Genomic DNA, 10,468 nt, shown 5'->3' on the forward strand with positions numbered 1-10,468 from the left:
GGGGATAAGCTGCATCCAAGATCCCTGGCCCTAGAGCCCACCTGCCCGCCCACCACTAACACTCCAGTTTTTGTATCCTACTGGACTCAAGTGAAAGGGGGCGGAAAGGAGCAGCTCAGATCTAGTTCCCAAGGAACTCACAGCTCTCTGGACTTCAAGTGGTGCTCAGAGGACGAGTCACCCTGCCCTGCAGGGCAGAGGCAGATGAAGTGCCAGTGCTGAGCAAAGGTGACCACGAGCTAAAAACTCTGGACCTCCTGGATCTGGACTTAGAACCATACCATATGCCCCCACACAAACAGTGATTGGCTGAGGAACCAGGACAGGAGTGTCATTCACACCCCGCCACACCTGTGGTTCATCATGAGCTATGCACCCAGACGCCCATCTGTCCTGGCTGTTGTCCTTACCACAAGAAAGCTTCCAAGCTGGAACAGGGTAAGGACAGCACAGGGAGATCAAAGACAGGGGCCTTAAAGAGGGGATGGGGGAAAGCAGAGGCGGTAGCCCCCCGCCCAGGTCAGAAGTTCAGCTGAGCCTGGACTGACAATTTCTGCCATGCAGACACATGTCCCCACCTTGAGAGGCTACTGACCTCTCTGTCTCAGGGAGGGGTGAGGGAAGATCAGCTAACCAACGGGGACACAGCAAGGAAACCAGGCTGCAGATTGGCTGACAGGTACAGGTGAGCACTGAGAGGGCTCCACAAGAAGGGCAAGGCCCTGAGTTGATGATGAGGTACAGAAAAGCCAGGATGAAGTTTTGGGAAAGGAGTTGGTTGTAGTAGGGCCAGTGCAAGGAAGGAGGCGCTGTGAGCTGAGTCCCCACAACACAGCTGATCTGTCACCCTTCATAGGTTCCATCCATGTCTCTATGACAACCTGGAGCATCAACACCAGACTTCCTGGAGAGTATCACTCACTTATATAGATTTGGGGTCCCAGATACACAATCAGACTCACTGACATGGGAACCCAGCTCTCAGGACCTTCCTGATAAGACCTATGATGCAAGCAGCAAGGACTATCCTCGCAGAGCCTGGAGTCCCAACCAGCCTGCCAGATCTGTGACCCCTTCTCACATCTGATTTCCCAGGCTGCAGGCTCCTGAAGGTCCCCTTCCTTCTCTGGCCTTCTGTCCTCATCTTTGACAAGGGGTGCTTTCCCCCCACCTGTGCCCCATGAGACCTGAACCGGCTGAAGCTCACTCAAGGTCTGTATGTCCCTGTAGTCTTGGTACACCCCCGTGGGCAATCACAGTTGCACGTGGATGGCAGCTTGTCCAAGATGGGATTGCATGACCACCCCTGGGTCTTAGCAAAACAGGAAGGCCTGTAGAGCAGTTTGTGGCTCCCAGGCACATCAGAGCTACAAGGCAAGTGAGCTAAGCCTTTAGTATAACATAGGTCTTGGCTGGTTCCATTACTGAGATCTTGGTCATGCATCACAGGTGAGGTAACTGGGCAGCTGAGCTTACAGTTCCCTGTGGGTCCACCACTGTTCATTCACTCCCTTTTGGATGGTACCTGCAGTGCTATGCCCAGTCTCACCTGCACGAAGACATTAGTAGAGCTCTGCAGCAGCAGCAGCATCCACCCTGACCACAGTGCATAGCTACCTGTGCCTTGGCCCAGGAACCCTGCTGCAGTATGCCCTTTGTCCCTGGCCTGGTAGGGATTTCTTGGGCCTTCCTGGGTTCTCTGACCCTCATGAGCCCCCATGACCTGGTCTTCTGTCTCATGTCCCAACAGTCTTGCAGACCCAAGACCAGAACACAGAATCTTCAACCTCACATCCCACCTTCTGTGCCCATCATCTCTGGCTCGCTACTGCAGGGGCCCCAGAGTCCTTTTGAGACTGTCCTCTTGCTCCTCAAGTAGGGGCCTGTTCTTGAAGGACCTGAATATCTCTATGATCAGCTATGATGAATCAGCCCTGATTAGCAACCCGAAAGAATGAGGGACAGGCAAGCATTAGGGAGCACAGGCCAGCTTGGAAGCTTCTCACTTCATCTGACATCCTAAGCACACAACAGCGGAAGGGGCCACTAGGCAGCTTCTGCCCAGGGATCTTGGGGAACCTCCTTATTGTCCACTCAGTTCTTGGGGGGTCTTCCCCTTTGCTGTAGAGCCTTGATTTCTTCCTAGAAAATTAAAAGACTGAACACCATCCCCACTGCAGCTCTGGCCCTGCCCCCCTTGGGATCCTGGGCCAAGTTTTCAGCAGGAAACTCCCTATAGTTTATATAGAAGTCACAGGGATCCCATCCTGATCTCCAAAATGGCTGTGCTTCTGCCATGTTTCCAAAGCAGGCAGTCAACAGTGACCCAGACAGTCCTTCCTAATAAGACCCCTGATGTGGGCAGCTGCCATGTGACCAGCTTCCCAATACTCACCTCCACCTGCATCCATCCAGGTCATCCAGGTAGGATCTGATAACTTGAGGCATCTATCCAGGGCTGTCACCTTCCCAGGCCACCAGCACCTGGCCCAAGGCTCTCAGATCTCCCACCTGAGTTCACACGGCTTTGTGGTCCCCCAGGAGGAGCCAGTACTGATCCAGAAGCAGCCTCCGAGGGGTGACGCAGGAGAGAATGACCCAGAGTAGGTTAATGCTTATTTCCTTGTTCCTCAGAGAGTCTGATCTTCCAAACACTGAGCAGCGGCCTACTCCAGGACCTTCTTGGTGCATAGAAAAGGACAAGTATTTGTTCCCTGTCCCAAGATCCCTCATGCTAAGAGATAGTGGTTTCCCTGCAGGTGTGGCACAGCCCTCCAGTAGCCACAGCAAGAGCCAAAGAGGTGGAGACAATCTTCCTGTTAATCAGATGGCACCTATGTGAGACCCCAGGTCTCATGTGGAACTAGGGGAAGAAAGAGTAGGAGGGGCTTCACGGATGGGGATGGGGTGGGGGAGGGTTAGGAAGACACCGAGCTCAGCCGCATGGCATGGGGATGGCCCACTTATTCCACTGCTGTCTGATGGCTTCTGCTCTGTGGAGATGGAGGAAAAGTTTTTGCAGCGCCCACAAGGCTCAAAAATGTAAATGTCAGAGGAGGAGCTTTCTAGAAAACATCTGCCAGCCCCTCTAGGGAGAATGCAGGATGGTGCTCAGGGACCAGCTCCACATGGAGGGCAGCAGAAAGAGTCAAAACTGTGTGAACAGGCCAGGGCCTGAGAAAAGACAAGATGGGACAGACTGATGGGTGGATTTGGGATGGCAGGCAGGCCAATTTTTCTAAAGAGGAGCCACCTAGCAGATTCTCCAAGGCCCAGGCCTCAGTCAGGTTTTCCAGCTCTCTAAACCTTAGCTTCCTGGTTGCTGAATTTGGTCTATCTCACTCACCCTTCACAGGACTATTGACACTGCTTGGCTTAGGGTTCCCCCATGCAGGGGTTGGGGGAGAATTTAGGCTTTGTATGAAGGACTTTAGACAGGTCCAGTTGTGGCCAAGCTTCATCTTGGCCTGCCTGTGGCCACCCGAGTCAATCTGTAGCAAAAGTCCTGCTGATCAGGGTAAAGAGGCCTCTACCTATGATGTCCAGTCACCTCTGCTGTCATGAGTCATTTAGCAATCCTGGACCCTGGACAGCTCCTCCAGGGCCATCCCCTCTCCCACCATCAGGAACCCAACTTGTCCTTGTAACAGGCTGTAGCCTCCAGCCCTCCAGCTTTCACTACAGGCTCCCTTGTAACAGGATCAGGATCATCTCCCTGCCAGTTGCCCTCCGCCCTTGTCCTGGATGCTTCTAGTCCACACTGAGTCCATAGTCAACCTACTCCCTGTCACCCAGACTACCAAAGACATGGCAGAGGGGGCACCCTGAACACTCCAGCAGTGGGGGCAGTTCTGCCTGACATCATTAATCTCATGCTTGCTCTTGTGTCAAAGTGCACGAGATTTCTTGTAAAAATGATCCAGCTGCTAATTAGGCTGTTTATAACTTGTTTCCCTGGTTGCTGATGATAATTAACATGCAAATGAGCTTGGGGAGGGGAGGCTCTGAGCCCCCGTTCATTACCACGTTAATTACTGTTTGCATACTTAAGTATCTCAGACACAAATGGCAGCAGTTAGCAGAATGGGCAAGATAATCATTATACCCACGGCATTTTGAAAAGTCATTTCACTCTGTTATTTTTCTGAGTGATTAATGGTTCCTGGTGGCCTGGTTGATAAACTTCGTTAGTTCAAGCCAATCTAGGCTGTGTACACAGACTGCGGAGTGGCTCCTGGTGCAGCGCCATCAATCTCTCTGTGTACCACCTCCACCCACCCACCCACCCCCATTGGTGACAGAGTTTCGGGAGAAAGAGGAAGCAAAAGAGAAAGTTGGGCAGTTCTTAAGCTGGAGAACCTCTTGGTGTTAAAGGGATGGGCTCCAGAACCCACTCTGTCCAGCACCAGTGGGCCATGTTCAGTTACAGGGCTGAGTTTGAGGAGATCTGTGTGTGTCTCAGGGCTGACCTTGGAGACCAGGATGTCCCTGTGCAATGTCACATGAAATTCTTAGGTGGAACCTTCCCAGTCCTGTCCCTTCCTCCCTTCTTTCCTTCCTTCCTCCTTCCCTCCCTCCCTCCCTTCCTTCCTTCTCTTCCCTTCCTGCCTTCCTTCCTTCCTTCCTTCCTTCCTCCCTTCCTCCCTACCTGTCTCTTCTTTCCTCTCTCCTTCCTTCCTTCCTTCCTCCCTTCCTGTCTCTTCTTTCCTCTCTCCTTCCTTCCTTCCTTCCTTCCTCCCTTCCTGTCTCTTCTTTCCTCTCTCCTTCCTTCCTTCCTTCCTTCCTTCCTCCCTTCCTGTCTCTTCTTTCCTCTCTCCTTCCTTCCTTCCTTCCTCCCTTCCTGTCTCTTCTTTCCTCTCTCCTTCCTTCCTTCCTTCCTCCCTTCCTGTCTCTTCTTTCCTCTCTCCTTCCTTCCTCCCTCCCTTCCTCCCTTCCTGTCTCTTCTTTCCTCTCTCCTTCCTTCCTTCCTTCCTCCCTTCCTGTCTCTTCTTTCCTCTCTCCTTCCTTCCTTCCTTCCTTCCTTCCTCCCTTCCTGTCTCTTCTTTCCTCTCTCCTTCCTTCCTTCCTTCCTTCCTTCCTCCCTTCCTGTCTCTTCTTTCCTCTCTCCTTCCTTCCTTCCTTCCTTCCTCCCTCCCTTCCTCCCTTCCTGTCTCTTCTTTCCTCTCTCCTTCCTTCCTTCCTTCCTTCCTTCCTCCCTTCCTGTCTCTTCTTTCCTCTCTCCTTCCTTCCTTCCTTCCTTCCTCCCTCCCTTCCTCCCTTCCTGTCTCTTCTTTCCTCTCTCCTTCCTTCCTTCCTTCCTTCCTCCCTCCCTTCCTCCCTTCCTGTCTCTTCTTTCCTCTCTCCTTCCTTCCTTCCTTCCTTCCTTCTTCCTACCTTCTCTTCCTTACTAGTCCCTTTGCTCTCTTCCTTCCTAGCTGTCTGCCAGGCACCTGCTAGGTGATGGTAACCCAACCCTGACCTCCTCAATTGGAACCCCAACAAGGAAGCCAACAATACATAAGTGATCCCAAGGGTGATGGTGATGATGGCAAAGAGGACCAGGGAAGTAATTTCACGTAAGAGGGTCTATCTAGGTAGGGATGACTGAGCTCAAGCCTAAAGGAATTAAGGAGAGCAGGTGGATATTGGGAAGAAATAGTGATACAAAGACCCTGGAGTAGGACCAGGCTTATGGGAGAAGAGGATAGGGTCTGGCCCTACAAGGGACCACTGCAAGTGGCCTGAGTAATTCAGGTGCTGATATGGATGAGAAGAGGCAAGACAGGCTGGGATCTGAGTGGACTCTGTGAGATGGGATCTGTTATGCTTTGACGGTGACGAGGCAATGTGGGTGGGAGCAGAGGAGGCTGCATGGAAGGGCGTATCTGAGGAGATCTCCTCACTCTAGCATAGCTCCTATGGCCAGGTAGCCAGAAACCCAAGGCTCCAGGCAGGACACTTCTGAGCCAAGTCTCCCCTTTAGGGCCTGGGCCCATCACCTGGCCTCAGAACCCAGTCCTCACTGGGAAGATGGGGTCCCCACTGAGCAAACCAGCCATGGAGGGCCATAGCTTCCCCTTTATGAACACAACCTTGTCTGTAGCTGAGCTGTCTGCCAGGGGAGCCCCCACACATGCCGGAACATAGACCCTGTAACCCTGTCCCAATTCAGCCACCCCACTCTCAACTTTGTCCACCTCCTAGGCACAGGTGTGGCTCTACACCTACAGGAGAGACTGAAGCCTCCAAAAGCAGCAGGTAAGCAGATGGCTGGGAAAAGGGGAACACCTCATCCTACTACATTATTGATCCTAGGATGGAACAAGAGCCCCTGGGAACAAGAGGAGCCAGCTCCCTGGCAGGTGTGGATTGGGCGTGTCTGCCAGCGGCAGGGCCTGCCAAGAACTGAGCTCGACTGAGGTAGGGTCTAGGCTGGTGAGGAGGAGAGGAGAGGAACAGAGCCTCACATTTGCTTGCAATTCGGGCTCGCTGACAACGGAGAAGACAAGCTGAAACTCCATTAGGTGACTCCCAGAGCGCCCCAGGTAAATCTTCTGAAGCCTGGAGGGTTCTCTACTGAGTGAGGTCACATAGAACCCTGGCTGGGGGAGGGTACCCCAAGCTCTAGTAGCCAGGGGCGCTTGGGGTAGCTTACCCATCCTGGCAAAGCAATCTGGATGCTTGAGATGCAGGTGGCCCTGGTGGGTATGGGTGGGAACCAAGCTCATAGAATTAGCCAGTGCTGTGCAGACTCTCAGGCCAGTGCTGAGTGAAAAGCACCACTGAGAGCCCAAGGTTGCCCTTTGGGGGATCCTGGGTGTAGAGCTGCTCTAACTCATACTGGCTTAGACAAAATGAACCCTTGAGGTGAGTGCCTGTGGAGGAGCAGGAGGGGAGGGAGGCAGGTGGATAAGGTGCCCCAGGGAAGCCCTCAGGGAGGCCATGTCAATGGCAAAGAGAAGCTCAGACCCCCTTTGCAGGCCTGGGATAGGCAAACAAGGCTGACTAATTTACCTCTGAGTTGTGCCATGACCTGCACCCTGGATCCAGCACCACCAGCAGCTGTCAGCGTTAGGAGAGCTCAGACCCCCACATGGAAGGGAGAACATTCTTCCAGCCCCCCCGAGATTGAACCTCAACATCAAGGACACATGAGTATCCGAGCACCGAGTTGTCACTAGGTAGGTGACATGTCTGAATTCTGGAAAGACATGGACCAGATCTCTAACCCAGCCCTCTTGGGAGAGCACCCTGTGGTCTGTGCAGAGGATCCATGAAGACTTCCCATGGGAGCAGTCATACCCAGTCTTCCTCTAGAGAGCTGAGAAAGCACTTCCTATAGGTCCTGAGAGCATTGTCCCCCAAGCAGTAACTCACAGCTACCAGACCTGCATCCTACAAGGTCAGCCTCAGTTTTCTCAACTTCTCCACAGTTCCCTGCTCATCTGAGAAGACCTTGGTCACCAGCCCAGTGCTCTTTCCAATGCAGGGCATCCCAAGGCCCTGCTTAGACACTGCATGCAGGAAGCCTAGGAGGCTGCAATGACTCTTCCCTTCTTTTCAGGGGCCAACAACAACCACAGGTACAAAGCCATCAGCACAGACGAGTGGTCAGATGATCAGTGTACCTCTTGTGCAACTGTTCTCATGGGGTGTCTTAGAGGGCTGTCACTATGCAGCAGGACTGACTGGATTCCCAACAAAACAGGGTGTCTAGGGCAGCAGGACCCATGTAGTTAGTACACAGGGCCAAAATTCTGACCACCACCAGCTAGATTTGAGTTAGACACAGCAGAAATTCTTTGGACCAGAGAGACCAAAGCCATGTGATCTGTTCCCATGTCCAGGTTCTGAAACCCGAGGCCACAGGCCTTGGTCTCTCCACCCAGGCCCTGCAGCCAGTGTCTATCTACCACAATATCAGAAATGGAAACAGAATATAGAAGATAGCGTGAGCAGGTAGGTTGCAGCACCCAGGCATGTTGCCCTCAAATGAGAGCTGTGGTTGCAGCCCAGTCCCACGCAGAAGATGGCCCATCTGGCCAGTGCCTATAGGCCCTCAGGCTCCATACACCCTGGCAGGACACAGGGGACAGATCAGGGCTAATGTGATTGCCATAGTCAGTGCCCCTCTGTGCCCCAGGCCCTTCCAACAGCCCCACAGGACAGCCCACTCCATTACAGAGCTCGCCTAATTAGGGTAATTAAAATGAAAGTAATCAAAGTAACATAATAGGAAATTTCTTAATAAGCCCTCACCACTGCTGATTGTAAGAGTTCTGTGCCTTTGTGAATGTCAAGGAGCTGAAGAGAAAGTTGGCCATACAGGGAGATGGGCTTCGCTGACCCTGCCTACCCTGCATCCTCAGACCTCAGCCCAGGCCTTTCTGTAACATAGCTCTTGCCACAGAGGTGTGTAGGACACATCCTGGGATGCGAGCCTCTGAGAAGGCCATCAGAGGGACCCCACTCCCCAAGAACCTTGCATCCAGTCCCAGAGCCCCTAGAAGCTCTGTCCTGTACCTGGACACCTTGGTGTGGTGAGTTAGGCGAGGCTTCCCAAGGCAAACTCTCTGTGCAGTCATGTGAAGCTGTTACCCAGCACACCCCGCAGGGCAGCTGACTGAATCTGGACTGATTCTCTAGCCCCAGCCTCTACTCCCTCTTTCTACAGCCGAACCTTATGCCCCACTCCTCAGTCTAGACCTGGCCATCCCCAACAAGGAGGAGTTCAAAGCCAGGGCAACCCCAGGAACAGGTTGTGGGCACAGAAATGCATCCTAGCCCACTTGCCCAGTTCAAGAAGTAGGCTGCGGGGCCAGGGACGTGGGCGAGTGAGAAGTCCCATGGGACACCAAAGTGGACAGGGGCCTGCAGGCAGAGGAGTGGGAATGAACGTGGATGTGGGGATTAAAAAAGCCATCAGAACATCCAAGGCTTAGTTCTGGGGTATAGAGACAAAGCCCGAATGTGCTGGACAGGGGCTAGCACAAAGTAGCTTCACCCAGAATCCAGAGGCTGTACACTCCTGAGCCTCCCTCTCCAAGACCATCCCAGAAAGCCTCGCCCACTTTCTTTGCCCTCCCATCTCCTTACCGCTACTAGGGCTGGGGAGGTGGATACTCAGCCCGAGTATGTCTGGCCACTAGAGGGCACAGCTGAGCAGTGAGGCTTCTTTGGGATGTTGACACTCTCCCTGGAAACTGGAGTTTGGCCTCACCTGGTTCTGTGTCTTCCGTGTTGGGCCAGCGTCTCTAAAGGGGCCCAGAGCACCTGGGGCTGTCCAGCAGCTGGAGCCACCACCCCTGGTCCCAGCCTAATAAGGAATTTGAGTCATCCAGAGCCTTTCCATCCCCAGATCTGGCTGGTTCAGCTTGTGAGTGTAAGCGCTGAGGGTAGGCATGTGTACAAGTGTCTGTCAGGGAGGGCTGGATGGGGCTCTTCACTCAAAGTACTTGAGGATCAGGAAATAAAAGGTCAAGAGTAGTTCCTGGGGTTAGAGGTCAGGGTTAAAAGACAGATTAGTCCTGAGTCTTACCTCAGAGCTGACCATGGGTTGTCTGGTGGTGCTCCCCACCCAGCTCCAGACCTAGCAGCTCTTGGTCCTAGCCCTCAGCCTGCATCACCCAGGCATGAGCAGGTTGGTGGGGTTGAAGTTGAGACACTCCATTTATTTCCCTTTCTGATGGATGGATCCAGGTGTCCCAGAGCTGGCCCAGGCCCCTGATTCCTTAAGCACTCAGCTGCTGCCCCAACATGGACACCAAGGCCCTCTGAGGCTGGCCAGACAAAGGAGGAAACTGAGGCTCAAGAGATAAAAGTGCCGGGTGGTGGTGGCGCACGCCTTTAATCCCAGCACTCGAGAGGAAGAGCCAGGTGGATCTCTGTGAGTTCAAGACCAGCCTGGGCTACAGAGCGAGTTCCAGGAAAGGAGCAAAGCTACACAGAGAAACCCTGTCTCTAAAAACCAAAAGAAAAAGAAAAGAGATAACTTGGAATCCAGCCTGACAGGCCCTAGCAGAACCCATGCCCAGCTAATGGAGACTGCCTGCCAGGGGGTTCCAAAAGCGGTTTTTTTTGTTTGTTTTTTTGTTTTGTTTTTGTTTTTTTGTTTTGTTTTTTTGAGACAGGGTTTCTCTGTGTAGCTTTGTGCTTTTCCTGGAACTCACTCTGTATCCCAGGTTGGCCTCGAACTCACAGAAATCCGCCTGCCTCTGACTCTCGAGTGTTGGGATTAAAGGTGTGTGCCACCACCACCCAGCTCCAAAAATGTCTGTTTAGTGGCCAGGTCCCAGGTTCCACCCAGCAGGGGCTGCACAGGTTCTGAGCCCTCAGCTGCAGGAGCTGAGAGGTTGCTCTGAGGCCAGGCTCAAGGGGGGCTATAGGGCAGGTGAACATGACACCTTTGACACTAACTACAAATAAATCCCCTCCTCTCCTGCAGGTACTCATGAAGACCCAACACGGACCAGTGGGGACTGAGAGCGTG

This window comes from Onychomys torridus, chromosome 2 (genome assembly GCF_903995425.1).
Source record: "Onychomys torridus chromosome 2, mOncTor1.1, whole genome shotgun sequence".
Classification (NCBI taxonomy): Eukaryota; Metazoa; Chordata; class Mammalia; order Rodentia; family Cricetidae; genus Onychomys; species Onychomys torridus.